The following is a 16,355-nucleotide window of genomic DNA, read 5'->3' as shown; positions in this document are numbered from 1 at the left end:
TTGGCTTAAGTTGAGCAGCCACTAAATTAATAAATGCAACAAATGAACACAGCTGCTCCAGCAGGAAGGAGATTAAACAAAAGTGGCATTTTTAAGAAACCCTAAAAGTATACTTTATGTATGGTTTAATTTTTTCAGGGTCATTGTTTAAGTATTTTAGGATTAAATATAAATTACTTCTATAATGTAATAAACACAGGGAGCAATTTAGATGCTTGCAAGGAATCTTGCAGCTATTTAATGAGATTTCGAAGCACACTGGGCTCTTCTTATATAAGATGTTTTGTTCAATAATACTACAAACTAATCTCTCAGGGTTGCTCTCCTGACATCTAAGTATTCAGTAATTATGCAGTACTGACATTGTAACTGCAGGCATATGCTGTTTTCTATGCTTTGTGAATTCTGAAACTAAACAAGTTATCTGTGGAGTCACACTTCAAGAACAGATCAAATTGTTTTCAAATGTAATTTAAAGACAATCACTACTACCCCTGAGGAAATGTAAGATTTTCAGATTTCGGTAAGTAACACTGTTTTGCTCTCTTTTAGCTTATGGTTTAATTAATAAGATGTATATCCTCTAATATACAGCAAAATAAAGATGCTGAAGTGTTTGGAAATGTACTGGTGGTTCATACACTAGGGTGGGTTTCAAGGCACTGAAGGAGGAATATTTACAGAGGGTATTGTATACATCAGACTGGACAAAGGATATTTTCCAGCTATTTGGCATTTTCATGATTCATTTGGTAAAATAAAACATAGATGATCTATCTATCTATCTATCTATCTATCTATCTATCTATCTATCTATCTATCTATCTATCTATCTATCTATCTATCTATCTATTTTTCTATAGAATCAGCAATTGAGCTAATTGTAAAGGCTTTGAGCTTGACATGTTTACTTTGATGAATTGCCTTTACAAGAACATATGTGAATGCCTATATGTACATAGTTTCTCAGAATTGCTTGTATGTGAAACATAGCAGAATTGACCTTGGTTAGGTGCAAAACATGGGATACAAGACATTAAGACATTACCAACTCAAGACAACACAATTTCAACGCGCCATTAATGTGACATTTTGCAAACAACTATACAAATACAGCAGTTTCTCAAACAAAGACATTTACAAACTTCAATAATACCTCCAAACAAATAGAAAAACTATATAAAATAATATAAATGTCATATAGTACAAATTGAGCAAGTATGAAGTATTTACAAACAGACAAACAGCACAGTTACCAGTAATATGTTGTGCTAACAGTTAGGAGTAACCCTAAGTAAGTTTTTTTAGGATTTGAATACTTTGAGGAAAGAAGATGCGGAGATGGAGTGTAGTTCGGGTAAGAATCGACCTGTACCTCTTCTTTAATGGCAATTTAATGAACAGATGGCTGCTAGGATGGATGGAGTCACCTGCTATCTTTCCTGCTCTGGCGATGAACAGCTCTTTCAATGTTGGGAGATAACAGTCAATGATTTCCTCAGCTGAACAAATCACTCAATGCAACCGACTCTTAGAAAGAGAGGAGAATGAAGGAAACCAAATGGTGATGAGGGTGGTCACAATACTTTTAATGATGGCTGAGTTAAAATTTAACAATATATGCCAAGCTTCTTAAGCTGGCAAAGGAATAACAGTCTCTACCTGGCCTTCTTGATGATGGAGGTGATGTGCTCATCCCATTTTAATGTATTAGTGAAAGTAGTCTCCAAGGGCCTCATGTATAACGCCGTGCGTAGAACTCGCACTATAACATGGCGTAAGCACAAAAGCCGAAATGTGCTTACGCACAGAAAAATCCAGATGCAGGAATCTGTGCGTACTCCATCTTCCACGTTCTTCCGCTACATAAATCCAGATCAGCGTGAAAACTAACGCTCGTGCACGCGAATTATGTAATGCCCCAAATCCTCCCAGAATTACGCCTCTTTGAATATGCAAATCAATATAAATCAGCCCTTAAGCGCAGCCTTCTGTGAAAAGACAATGGGAAAAGCACGGGGGAAAATATAAGAATTTCAGCGAATACCAAGTGGAGGCAAAGGAAAAACATACTACTGTATTTGTTCAAATAAACTGTGGTATAATCAACAAAAGAAAGTTGATCGAGTGACATAGCGTGTTGGAGAAACTTGAAAGCTCACATTCACAAATCTCACAGTGCCGGAAATAAAAAAGAAGTCACATATCAAAGTCGCAGTGAAAAGCCGAGTTGTAAGCCCACTGTCCGAGTGTCATATGAAAGCTTATTAGGGTACAGAGAAAAAAGGCACACAGTGGGGAAAAAGCACGAAATGTCAACTTCAATCTTGACATTTCCACTTTAATCACGTAGTTTATTTTGTCATTAAAGTAGAACATCATAAACTTCATCTTAAAATCGTTTAATTAACCAGTTTCTCAAATCACATCGTAATTAAAGTAGCACGTTAAATGCTTTGTTTTGTATTTGATCTTCTATGTGTTCTATGTGTGTGAATCACTACTTGCTTTTTAAACCGGCTCTCTTCCTCCATCTGGACACAGAATCCATTACATTCATGATATTACAGGTCTCTGAATAACTAAAATACTGAGATGTATACGTGATATCATTTTCATGATGATAGGAGTTAAAGCACGTTATTAAACATGTGTTTCACTTCGATGAAATAATTTATTGCAGCAGTACTCAGGGGCGGCTCTAGGCTTGTGGTGGCACTGGGCAGAGGAAGAATCGGTGGCTCCTTCGCCCACCCGTCAGTAGGGTAGCTTATGCACGGTGGAAGGTCATGTCCGTTGCAGACACTGCATAGCCGCCTCGTGCTCATGACACAAGCATTTAACTTTTGCCGAAATTTGTCGCTGCGTTTTTAGCTGTGTTGTTATTTTCTCTTTCTGTTTTATATTCAATATATATTGGCGTAGCCGTCACTGCAGTCAGTGCTTTTCTTTCCCCAAGTAACCGATCGCCATACAATCAGCTCTGTAATAGAACTTAAGCCATCTGTAAGCTTAGCGCCGATTCTTCAAAACGTTTAAAGAACATTGAAATATCTTCGTAGTACATGTTTAATTATTCTATCCTTAACGACACTCCCAGTGAAGAATATAGATTATTTAAATGAAGTTAAAGTTTTATCTGTATAATTTAATAAACATATTTTGCTGCATTTCACCTTAAAAATGATATCGTCATCATATGTAAATATGCGCTTTATAAAGTGGCTCAGGTTGTGCGATATTATAACTGTAGTGCAAGTTTACAGTGGGGTGATTGTATTTATAAGTACAAACAGTTCTACAAGGAGCACTTGATTGAGTGCATTTAAAGTTCTTGGGATGAAACTGTTTCTGAACCACGAGGTCTGTACAGGAAAGGCTTTAAAACGTTTTGCAGTGGCTGAGACAGCGTGTCCTTAAAGCTGTATATCGATAATTCTCTTTCCGATCAGCTGCTGTTGTGATTCACACTCAGATACAGTGATATAAATACTCCGAGTGGTGCAGTGAGAGAAATATGGAAAAAGATGATCCGCTGTGGCAACTCCTAACGGGAGGAGCCAGAAGAAGAAGAAGAGAGTAACAATGCTAAAGCAGTTATGGTATTTAGAATAGTTTGACCATTCTGTGGAACATTATATGGTTACAAGTTAATTACAATCAGATGCATTACACTAATAAACAATATGCGGTTAGTTTCGGTGTATTTATAAAGCCGCGTCAGGAAAATAAGGTGTAACCACACAGGAACAGTAGCACTGCTTTGACGCTGGGTGCTGCCAGTCTGCAAAACCGAGCAGAGAACTTGCGTACGACAAGGCATGAGGTACCGTGGAAAAGTGCGTGGCTTTACGCCAAGTGTAGGTTTTATACATCGCGATTTGAATGTGGAAAAGTTCTTACGCAACATTTCTGTGCGTACACACCGTTTATACATGAGACCCCAGGAATTTAAACAACTGAAGCACTGACACAGTTTAGCCATTAATTTGCATTGTGAAACCACAAAATATAAAGAAGTGCTGTTCTTAGTTACAGAGTTCATAATTTGCATTCATCAAAGTTTAGCAACACTCCTGTTCTCCCATTGACAAGGAAAAAGCAGAGAGAAGGAATTTGTATGGGACAGGGAGTTGGGAGTAGTGAATAACGTGGTCAAAAAGACAAAACAAGGGCCAGAAAGTCAAAGTGAACTAGAACAACTAGACAAAAAATGTAACCAAAAATCAAAGTCAAAGTAAACACACATAAAGTCTTTTAGTCCAGAAAAATATTTAAGAACACCAACTGTAACACCAAAAAGAATCTTTTCAGAAATATCCAGAATATTGGATAGGAGCATGCTACAGCCTTAAATACCTTCTGGATAACAGGGTCATAATATGGAACTTCCTGGTGCTACACTCTTAAAACTAATACTTCTTCTCTACTTGGTTGTGTGGTTCTTCATAGCTGCATTGTTTGACAAAGCACCATTTCATTTTGGGAAGTGTTCTTTGTATATGAAGTTGGTTCATCATGTTTTGAAAAACTTCCTAATATGCAGAAGAAAATTGTTCTTTAATGTCCGGTAGTCTAGACAATAGCAATAACAGGCTAAGTCCAGGTTTTTTTAATCTGTTAAAGTGTTATTGTTAGCAGTAGGAGTCCTTTTAAAATCATAACTTATTTGTATTTACATATTTGTTACAATTTATTAATGGTTATTTACTGTATGGTGCCTTTTCTACAGAAATAAAAGTTATTTCTGAAACCTTCATGTGGATGGGTGTTTTGAGAACCAAATTTGGCTCCCCTATGGCATTGCTCTGGAGAGCCACTCTGGTGCCTTTATTTTTTATTTTTGTATGCACCTAATACCTCCTGATAATAAAACAGGTGTCTCAAAATGGTAGTCAAAAATAATAATAAATGATAGAATTGATTTTAAATAACAAAATAAACAATAATAATTTATTACAATAGCCCCAAAATCAATACAGTAAAGTCTTGGATTGCAAGTAACTTGGTCTGCGAGTATTTTGCCAGACGAGCCAAAGTTTTGAATATATTTTAACCTGATAAACGAGTGAGTTCTTGCAATACGAGTAGTACATATACACTTTGTCTGCTGAACATCACATAATTACAACTGAGCTGATCGTTCTTCTCTCTCTCTTACTGCGGGATAATGGTAATCGTCTCCCATTCTCGGTCTCAGTCGATGTGCCTCACTCATATAGTCAACATTTGTACAAGCATATACTGTTTACTATAGCATTGTGACCATGTGTGTGTGTTGTAATTTGTGAGTCACTGACTTGCACCCCAAAACAGGAAGCTGAGTCTCAGTATTTTAGCAACACAAGCTTCATTCATTTATCAAATCAAAAATTGAGATCCCTGATTCACAACACATATGGCATGGATTACAAGCTATTACTACCAATGGCATCTCACTAAATGTATTTTGGATCTGTTTCTAATATCTTTATCAAGGTCCCAAATTAACCATTAAGATCATGCATTATGTGCAAAACAATTCAGAAGGCTGAACACATGTCTTTAGGGATTCATTTTGAGACACTGTCAATGATCAGTAGTACCAGGATGGTATGTCATGTTAGCCATTATGAATGTAGTGAGAAGTCAAGTAAAATGAGACCTTTTATTGGCTAACTAAAAAGATTACAATATGCAAGCTTTCGAGGCAACTTAGGCCCCTTCTTCAGGCAAGATGTAATACAGATAGTCCATTGTCTAAGACACCACAGGCCCATACACCAGCATATCTCTGAGTTGACCCCTTAACTAGGATGGTTGGATGGTATTGAATGCGCTGGAGAAATCAAAAAATATAATCCTCACAGTGCTTCCAGATTTGTACTGGTGAGAACAGGCCTTGTGGAGCAGATAGATAATTCCATCCTGCACTCCAGTCTTTGTCAGATTAGCAAAATGAAGTGGGTCCAGGTGGTCCATCACATGAGGACTCATATAGTCCTGGGTCAGCATTGGTATCAGACATAACTCTAAGGCCCTTGCTTTGGGGCTGGTAAGACTACATGGACACTCTATGCAGCTTTTATGGGCCACCAGGCCCTTACTTTTGATTACCAATTCCAATCTGGAGTCTAGGAATGGTTCCCAGTATTTTTGAAGGTTTGCGTTTCCTGAGAAAACATCTTGCATAGCAGAATGGGGAGAGGTTGGCTTTTGTGCTTCAGTAGATACAAAGGTTGGCATGTCCATAATTACTTTTTTGGCAGAGATCACAAGTATGTAAACAGCCAATCAAGCTGTTTTTTACATAGCACCAGATTTAATAGTGCGTGTGGAAGGCTCAAACATTTCAGAGAAAATTCTTCTACAAAACATAAGTGTTTTATCTTGTTAGAGTAATATATATATTGCTCTACTTTCCCCTATTGTTATATTAATATGTAACCTTAGAATGCCTAAACAGACTTACCACTGTTTATAAGGTATTATTGTATATACCTTATCCCCACCTTCCCTTCTATATCTATAACCTCAGGCAATTAGATGTAGTAAAAAGACAAGCAGGAGTTAAGTTACACATAAAATAATGTATTACTGATAATATTCATAAATAATAACAAAATGCAAAGTACATTTGAATATTGGCAACCATACAACCTGATTAAAATGCTGATGTGTAACTGAGGTGGCACACAGACTTGTAGTTACTTAATGTCTCTAGTTAAGGCATCATTGGTGCTCAGTTTTCTTCAGAACAGGCCTCAAGCCTGTTCAATATGGCTGAAGCTGTGCTCTTCATTGTGCTGTTCTTGTCAGTTCATGGTGTGATGGTCTTCATCAGTTGTTAACAAGAGAAAGATACTTCTACATCATCACAGGTTAGCAAAAGAGGGAGAATATGGTTGAGCAAACAAATTTATAGGTTTTTCTGTCCAACCCCTACAGCCAATAGGACATCATGGTACTTAAAGGCCTCTGAGACAAGCCAATTCCAAACAGCCATACCTCAGAACAATGATGGAGAATTAGTACATCTTAACATCTGCAACCCCCCAAACCATATGTTAAACACTCGCCAAACTCTCCCAAATCCTGTTGTAAAATTATAAACAGACTCAGTCATAAGGGGGGGATGCAAACACGAATGCCTTTCACCAAAGTAATACTAAATTACATTGCTTTGCCTAAATTACAAATAAAGACATAGAAAACATTTATCAAGTTATATGCAAAATCTTACATCACAACAATAAGTGACAAACATTGTTTCCAATTATTAAAACTGCATTTCTGAATTATTGCTGCCACAGTTAAAAGAACATTTCCAGCGTGAAATATGAAATCACTTGTAGTCATTTGTTCTGCCACCTTGGTTTCTCCACCTGAAGAGATTGTATGTTTTCATGTGATTTATCATTGTTAAACTGCGATTTGTAAATGTTATGGAAAACACTGTCTGTTCGACTTAAGAATGACTTCAGTTACATTTTTGAAATGATCCAACTTTCAGTCTTTCCACATTGTCACAGCTGACAAGCCTTAGATGAAATCCTTGCATGAGTTTCATGGATATGAATACAGCGGTAGGTAGGCAGTTTACTTACTGTAGGTGTTACAGGCTGTCATGGGAAAAGCTAGTAGTGTGGAAGAGTCGATAAGCTGTGTGGGATGCAGCAGTTAATGAGTGTTCAGTTAACCAAGACAGGTGTTTAAGAAGAGAAGTACTAACATCTATCTCTAAGATACCACACAGTTCAAGTGCAAAGACAATTTTGAAATTTTTATTGAATGAGGGAAGCAAGTAAAGGTTAATTTTTTGCTGAAGAAGTAAAAAATAAGGTGTTGCAAATGTGATTGTCCTTCCGCTACCCTGTAACACCAGGGCTGTCAAATATCACACTTTTCAAGGCCATTGCTGTATGGTGCTTTACTTTTTTTATTATCCATTTTGCTGGGTTGCTACTGGGAGAAAAAATAACACGAACAAGATTGAAAAGATTACATATGCATGGAAAATAAAATTTGAACTTGTGGGTGTACATTTACTTCCACCAAGATGTTTAATCATTAGGGATGCGTTCTCACCATTTTGACATATGCTGGAAAATCCTGAATAAATAAAACAGGGCTTAATTTGTGACAGTACAGTGTTGCATAATACATTTTTCTAAATTTTAAATAATGCATCATTGTGCATTGAGCTTAAATAACAGGGAAATTTGAGTGACTTCAGGAGCACATTTGTGCCAAACAACTTGTATAAATAGAATATTTAATACTTTAATCAACCACTGATTTGATTTACTAATACAAGGCAACAATCAAATATTATAAAAAAAAACTCAGCTATTTCTGTCAGTTTTATTGTAAGTCTAATTAATTGCAGCAGCACAAGGAGACTGATCGGGGATGGCAGCCTGATCACTGGGTTGTGTCCATAACATCTTCAGCCTTCCAAGATGGGCTGCATACATTTTACTGAGGGTATCACGAGAGGTCAACAAATCAGTGCTCACCAGGATATACACTGATGAGCCAAAAACATTATAACCACAATAATAATATGATGTTGCTCTTCTAAACAACCAAGGCATGGACTATATAAGAATGTTGAAGGTTTTCTGTGGTATCTGATACCAGGACGTTAGCAGCAGATCCTTTAGCTCTTGTAAGTTGCAAAAAGTAGCTGCCATTGTCCCAACACAGTCCACATGTTTGAGATGTGGGGGATTTGTAGGCCAGGGCAACATCTTTAACCCCTTATTTTGTTCTTCAAACCATTCCTGAACAATATGTGTAGTATTTCCATTGGGGAAAATCATTGAGATAAAAGGGTGTACCTCATCTGCAACAATTTTTAAGTAGGTGGTATGCATCATATTAACATTGACATGAATAAATGGATCAAGGGTTTCCCCACAGAACACTGCAAAAAACATCATGTTTCCCACACCAGCTTGATTTCTTCCCACAGTACATCCTGGTGTCACTTCTTCCCCAGGTAGATGGTGCTCATGTTCCCAGCTGCCCACTTGATGCAACCGAAAAGGGGATTCATTGGACCAGACAAACTTCTTCCATTGACACAGGGTCAATTTCCAATGCTTATGTGCTCATCATATTTGCTTTTGATGGTTTACCAGTGTTAGCATGCACACTCTAATTGGCTTGTTGCTACTCAATACTATAGGCATCAGGGTTTAATGCATGGTGTGTTGTGATTAATTACTCCCATAACCCTCAATAAAACGATCTGAGGTTTGTGCCACAGTAGTCTTTCTGTTGGTTTGTACCAGACAGGACAGTCTTTGTTGATCTCTTACATAAATGAGTCTTGTACATCAAACACCCTATCGTCAGTTCATGGGTTTCCCCTCCTTGGACCACTGTCAGGAGGTACTCAAAAAGGTTGTCTACTAGTGCCCTCACCAAGCCTTACAGTTTCGGAAATGCCCCGACCCAGTCATCTGGCCATAAAGATTCGGCCCTCATTAAAGTCACTCGTTACACTTGCCTATATCTTCTGCATTCAACATGTTGACAATGCGTACGTACTGTACCTAAGTTATATCTTAGAACTTGACATGTGCTGTTGGTACAAGACAGTCGACCTAATTCCTTTCATATGGGAGAATTCATGAAGTGTATATTAAACCAGCTACTATTAAATGGAAAATCAATGAAATCAAAAAGTAGACATACAGTAACTGAAAGTAACTAGGAAATGGATGTTACGTTTACAAGACTGGTTGATGACTGTTGAGTGTTGCCACCAAAGACATTATATTATTCATTTCTTTATTTCATGAAGGCTTTTATGAAGGCTGCACCTTAGTAAAACTTGATCAAATCTTTACCGATCTTGCTAATTCTCTGCAGACTAAATTTCATTTGAACAACTTGGCAATTAAGAATAAAAACAATGTAATGAAACAGATCAAGAACAAGGCAGGAACCAATGAATTTATTCATTGTTTTATATTTTTCTGTTGCTAATATGGGACAAGTGACACCTGCAAACAAACACAGTGGATTCAGACCCCCTCACTTTCTACATTCTGTATTGTGTTGTACTGTAGATTACTTTAAATAGATAAATTTGTCATTTTTACTCATCAATCTACACTTGATAACCCAAATTTATTAAAAATCAAAAACTGAAGTCTTTCATTCATATAGGTATTCAGACCCTTAATTTAGTACTTAGCAGCAGCTCTATTGGCAGCAATTACTGTTTCAGGTCTTTTTGGGTAAGCCTGTACAAGCTTTACACACCTGGATTTGGGCCGATTATCTCATTCTTTCTGGCAGACCCTCTGAAATTCTGTTGAATTGGATGAGAAGTGTCTGTAAGGTCTCTCCACAGATGTTCAAGTCAAGTCAAGGCAAGTTGGGGAGCATGCGCTGGTACAGTGCGTTACCGCACCCACTACATGATGAAAGAACTCGGGATTCCGGTTGGCAATCCCCCAGGCAGACAAATGGTCCAGTCCCACCCTCCAGAAATGACCCTCTATCTGCCGCAGCCAGGTGTTACGTGGGCGACCCCTTGGCCTGGTCCAGCCACTCGGGTCCCCAACAATGAGGATCTTACGAGCTGAATCACCCTCAGGGAAATGCACCACATGGCCGTAGTGCCGTAACTGATGCTCCCTCACAATGCAGATAATATTCCTCATTCGAGATGCCATGAGCAACCGCTCATTCAACACAAAGTCACACCAACGGTACCCAAGGATTTTCCGGAGAGACACAGCACCAAAGGAGTCCAATCTTCGTCTCAGGTGACTGGATAGTGTCCATGTCTCGCAACCATATAGCAAGACAGGAAGCACCAGGACTCTAAAGACTTGGACCTTCGTCTTTTTGCATAGATATTGGGAGCGCCACACACCCCTTTCCAGCGACCTCATGACCCCCCCATGCTGTCCCAATCTGTATACTGACTTCATAGGAAGAGTCACCAGAGACATGAATGTCACTGCCAAGGGAAGTAAACTTCTCGACAAGGTTGACACTCTCTCCGCAAACAGACACACTGCTGATGGCTGTGCCCAAGAGGTCATTAAAGGCCTGGATCTTGATTTTTATCCAGGACACTCGCAAGCCCAGACACTCAGACTCCTCACACAGTCTCTCGAGCACCCCGATCAGAGCCTCCATTGACTCTGCGAAGATCACAGCATCGTCAGCAAAGTCAAGATCCGTGAATCTTTCTTGACCAACAGATGTCCCACAACCTTTCCCAACACCCAGTCCATACAAGCATTGAACAGTGTAGGAAGAAGAACACACCCCTGATGAACCCCAGAATCAACTGGGAAAAACACAGAGGTTCTATGGGGTTTAATTCTGGGCTTTGGCTGGTCAGTCAAGGACAGTCAATTCAGCGGTGTCTGTATGCTTCTGGTCATTTATCATACTAAAAGGTGAACTGTTTTCTCAGCCTGAGGTCTCAGCACTCTGAAGCAGGGATTCTTCAAGGACCTCTTTGTAGTGTGTGTTCAGACTGAAGTGGGTGTGTATTTTTATTTATTTACTTACTTACCTAGCTACCTATTTATGTATGTATTTATTTAAAGAACTTCAGTAAAAAAACTCATTTTCCCCTAGGAATAAAGTTTTGTTTGTCTGTCTGTTTGGCTGCATTCTTTTCCACAATTCTGACCAGCATTCCTGTCTCTGCTTCTGAGAAGCACCCCACATGATACAACCAACCCTAAGCATTATTATAGGGTAGGGGATGAGCAGAGCCTGGTCTTTGCTAGACCTAGCGCTAGGATTTCTGCCCAAAGAGTGCTGTTTTTATCTCAATAGACCAAAGAATCATAATCTTCATGCTTTCAGGGTCCTTTAAATGCCATTTGGCAAAGTTCAAGCAGGCTATCATACGCCTTTTACTTAAGAGTAGCTTTCAACTGATTGATATAGTGCTGTTGAGAAGGTTGTCCTTCCAACAGGTTCTCCCATCTCAACAGATGACTTCTGAGCCTCTGTTAGAGTGACACTTGGGTTCTTAGTCTTCTTTTTTCCCAGCTAGACTGGCAGCTCAAGGAAGAGTCTTGGTGATTCCAAACTTCTACAATTAATGAGACCACTGTGCTCCTGGGAACACTCAAATCTGTAGAAAATATTTTATTACATTACCCTGGAGTTGGAGTTGGAGTTGGAGTTGATGGCATGGTCATTCATCCTGACATTCAGTGTGAATTGTGGGACTTTAAATACACAGATAGGGGGCAGTATCGCTCCTTTGAACCCTTGTCCACGACTCCAGACACCAGATAAAAGTCCAAGTGTTGACTTTATTCATACAGCACTAAGCACAAAGCACCCTCTCCTCCACTATACTCATAAACAAACCAATAAATAATCACAAATACAATCCTCCACTCCCAGACGCGTTGCCACCCTTCCACCCAGCTCAGCTCGCCGTCTGGAAGCTGCCACAGTCCTTTTATATTCCCTGACCCGGAAGTGTTCCCAATCCCCAGTCCATGTGATTCTTTATCACTTCCGGGTCAGGTACAAGTCCTTTTCTTCACCCCGGAAGTACATCAAAGGAAGAGTGTTATAGGGCACAAATGAGTCTTCGGTCCTTCCCTGCAGCTCCCTCTAGCGGCCCCTGTGGTATCCAGCAGGGTCATGTATAAAAACTACATAGTCCATGACTCCCTGCTGGTCTTCGGTGCACCTCCATACTGCATGGAGGGCTCCATCTGGCGGCCTGGGGGTATTGGCTGGGATGACAAGCCGGCCAAAGACCACAACACACAAATGTTTGCCTTTCTAAACAATGTCCAGTCAATTAAATTTACCACAGGTGGATTCCAATGAAGTTCTCAACCCATCTCAAGAAGAACTAAAACAAACAGGATGCATGTGACCACAATTTGTTGCTGTTTCTGTTTTTGATACGTCAGTATTTATTGCAGCAGCTAAATTAAAAAAATGAGGTTAATAAATGTTTCCACTAAAAGACAAAATAATTACCAGAGAGCTACAAGTAAAGGCTAATGATTATTTTATAAACACAAACATAAGCCTGTGTATTTGTGTGTGTGTTATTTGCAAACACTCACACTTTCCTTTAATTTATCTAATTAGAACCACATATTCACCAGAGCATATACACAGGCACCAATTAAACTGCTCCCATATTCGTTACAGCTCCTTCTGGCATAATTTGCACATTTGTACATGTGCATATGTGCATTAGGTTTTCCAATTTCTGGAATAATTAAAGGTCTAACTATGATATATAATCATATTCTCCTGTTAATAGAAGGATGATTTTCTGACAATGGTGCCTGGAGCTTGCATCTTTTCAGGGCTTGATTACATTGGAAATGCTTAAGGCTGTGGGTAGACACAAACAAAGGCCTTTGATTACAATGCTTATTATTAACTGCAGTGTTTAAAGGAAAGGCTCCCATAACACTGACAGCAGAATGTTGGATCATTAGTTGTCATTTTAGAAAATATGTTTTTTATTTTTATTTTTTTTATTTATTTATTAATTTTATTATAATCAATACATAGTAATCAAGTTTTACAAAAAAAAGAATTATGCTAAGAACAGATCGATCCCCACCCTTGAGAGAGAGAGCAAGCCAAATGGTGTAAAATTTAAGGCTTGTAAAAAAATACCTAAATCAACAAATTCTCTGTGCTTTATAAACTCATTTCAAAATATTACTGATTAGATCCTGCCATGTTTTGAAAAAGTCTGCACAGATCCTCTAACTGAGTATTTGATTTTTCCAATTTTAAATAATATAACACATCAGTTTCCCACTGACTTAAAGAGGAGAGTTTGGGTTCTTCCAGTTTATCAGAATAAGTCTGCGTGCCAACAGTGTAGTGAATGCAATCACAATTTGTTTGTCTTTCTCCACTTTAAGACCCTCTGGAAGAACCCCAAACACAGCTGTTAATGGGTTAGGAGGGATTGTGAGTCCAAGACTGTCTGAGAGGTAATTAAAAATTTTTGTCCAGAATAATGTTAATTTGGTGCAGGCCCAGAACATGTGACCCAGTGAGGCTGGGGCTTGGTTGCAACGTTCGCAGGTTGGATCATGCCCTGGAAACATTTTGAGAGTTTTAGTCGAGACAGATGTGCTCGATATATAATTTTGAGTTGTATAATTGTATGCTTTGCGCATATGGAGCTTGAGTGAATTCTCTGCATTGCTACTTTCCACTCCTTTTCTGATATATTAATTGAGAGGTCATTTTCCCAGTGTCCTCTTGGATCTTTGAAAGGAAGGGATTGTAAAAGGATTTTATATATTGTAGAGATGGAGTCTAACTCCTTGAAATTGAGCAATAATTTTTCCAGCGTGGATGAGGGTGCAAGATGAGGAAAATCTGGAAGGTTCTGTTTAACAAAGTTCCTGATTTGAAGATAGTGAAAGAAATTTGTAGCTGGAATGTTAAATTTGGACTGTAATTGTTCATAGGATGCAAAGACGTTGTCTATATAAAGATCTCTAAGCAAGTTAATTCCAAATTTTTCCAGATATTAAAACTGCATATGTTTGTGAGGGTTGAAAGAGGTGGTTCTTTTGCAGGGTGCCACAGAAAGAAGCTTCTCCGTCTTAAAATGCTTTCTACATTGGTTCCAGATTCTAAGTGAGTGGAGCACAATTGGGTTATTAGTGTATTGCCGATAACGTGTGTTTATTGGAGCACAGAGCAAGGAATACAAAGAAGTACTACAGGATTTTACTTCTATTGCGGTCCATGCCTGTGTATGTTCTTCTATTTGTGTCCAGGTTCTTATCGACTGTATATTTGCCCAGTAATAAAACTGGAAGTTAGGTAGAGCCATGCCACCTTCTGCCTTTTGTCTTTGTAGGGTCGCTCTTTTGATGCGTGGATGTTTAGAATTCCAAATAAATGAGGTTATTGTTGAATCTAATTGCTTAAAGAACGATTTATTAATGTATATTGGTATGTTTTGAAATAAAAAGGAGCTTAGGAAGAATATTCATCTTAACAGTGTTAATTCTTCCAGCTAGTGTGAGATGAAGGGTTGACCATCTATGCAAGTCTTGTTTAATTTTTTCCATGCAGACACGAAATTTTGTTGATAAAGAGCTTTATGTTTACTTGTGATGTTTACCCGAGGTATTTAAACTGTTCTGCAATGATAAAAGGAAGGGTGTCTAATCTAATATTATATGCTTGCGAATTCACGGAAAGAGTACACTTTTATTCAGATTAATTCTGAGACCAGAGAGCTTTTGAAATTCTGTGAGTGCTGCTAAGACTGCAGGCACAGAATTTTCTGGGTCCGATATATACAGTACCATGTCATCTGCATATAATGAGATTTTCTGTTCCAGTCCTTCTCTGCTAATCCCCTTTATCTGATCAGTATTTCGACAATGTATTGCCAGTGGTTCAATGGCAATTGCAAACAGCAGTGGTGACAAAGGGCATCCTTGTCTTGTGCCACGTTCTAGTTTAAAGTAGTCTGAGCAAATGTTATTGATGCAAACTGAAGCTTCTGGGTTAGTATACAGTAATTTAATCCATGCACAAATGTTCGGGCCAAACCCAAACTTCTCCAAAATAGTAAAAGGTATTTCCATTCAATCATGTCGAATGCTTTTTCTGCATCCAATGATAATAATATTTCTGGGGTGTTTGATTTAGTTGGTGAGTATATTACATTAAACAGGCGTCAAGATTTGAAGATAAGTGTCGGCCCCTAATAAATCCAGTTTGGTCTTGTGATATTACTGAGGGAGCACTTTCTCCATCCTTCTAGCTATGATTTTAGAGAGTATTTTAACGTCGTTATTCAGAAGTGAAATTGGTCTGTATGATGCACATTGTAATAAGTCCTTATTTTGTTTTGGAAAGACAGTGATTAGTGCTTGGCGAAAGGTTTGTGGAAGAGATTGGTTATCTCTGGCTTCTGTAAATGTTGCTAATAGGAGGGAGCTAGCTGAGCGGAGAATTTCTTGTAAAACTCTGCAGGGTAGCCGTCAGGGCCTGCTGCTTTTCCACCTTGGAGTGACTTTATAGCATCCAGTAATTCTGATAATGACAGAGGTTTATCGAGTTCCTCCACACTAAAAGCGTCAATTTGTGGTATCTGTAATTTATCCAGAAATGCATTAGATTGTATATTGTCTTCTTTAAACTCAGTAGTATATAGGGATTTATAGTAGTCTCTAAAAGTGTACATTATATTTTTGTGTTCGATGATTTTATCTCCATTCGTGTTAGTAATTACGAGATTGCGTTGCATACATCTTGCTTGTGAATTTGTTGCGCTAAAAGCTTATTAGCTTTCTCTCCATGTTCATAATAATGATGTCTGGATTTGTAAATTAGTTGTTCGGTTTCTTTAGTTGTCA

The 16,355-nt window shown here is 38.4% G+C and overlaps 1 long non-coding RNA gene across 1 annotated transcript in view; it reads left to right on the top strand.

The window, feature by feature from the left end:
• The first annotated feature begins 449 nt into the window (after positions 1 to 449).
• The window catches only part of LOC120530592, a 41,206-nt gene continuing 25,300 nt past the window's right edge, over positions 450 to 16,355 (top strand). The window contains exon 1 of the long non-coding RNA XR_005633999.1: positions 450 to 523. This is a non-coding gene — a long non-coding RNA (uncharacterized LOC120530592). The remainder of the gene's footprint in view (positions 524 to 16,355) is intronic.

This window comes from Polypterus senegalus, chromosome 6 (genome assembly GCF_016835505.1).
Source record: "Polypterus senegalus isolate Bchr_013 chromosome 6, ASM1683550v1, whole genome shotgun sequence".
NCBI classification, from domain to species: domain Eukaryota; kingdom Metazoa; phylum Chordata; class Cladistia; order Polypteriformes; family Polypteridae; genus Polypterus; species Polypterus senegalus.
Note: the sequence above shows the minus strand (reverse complement) of the source record. Positions and strands in the feature narration are given on the sequence as shown.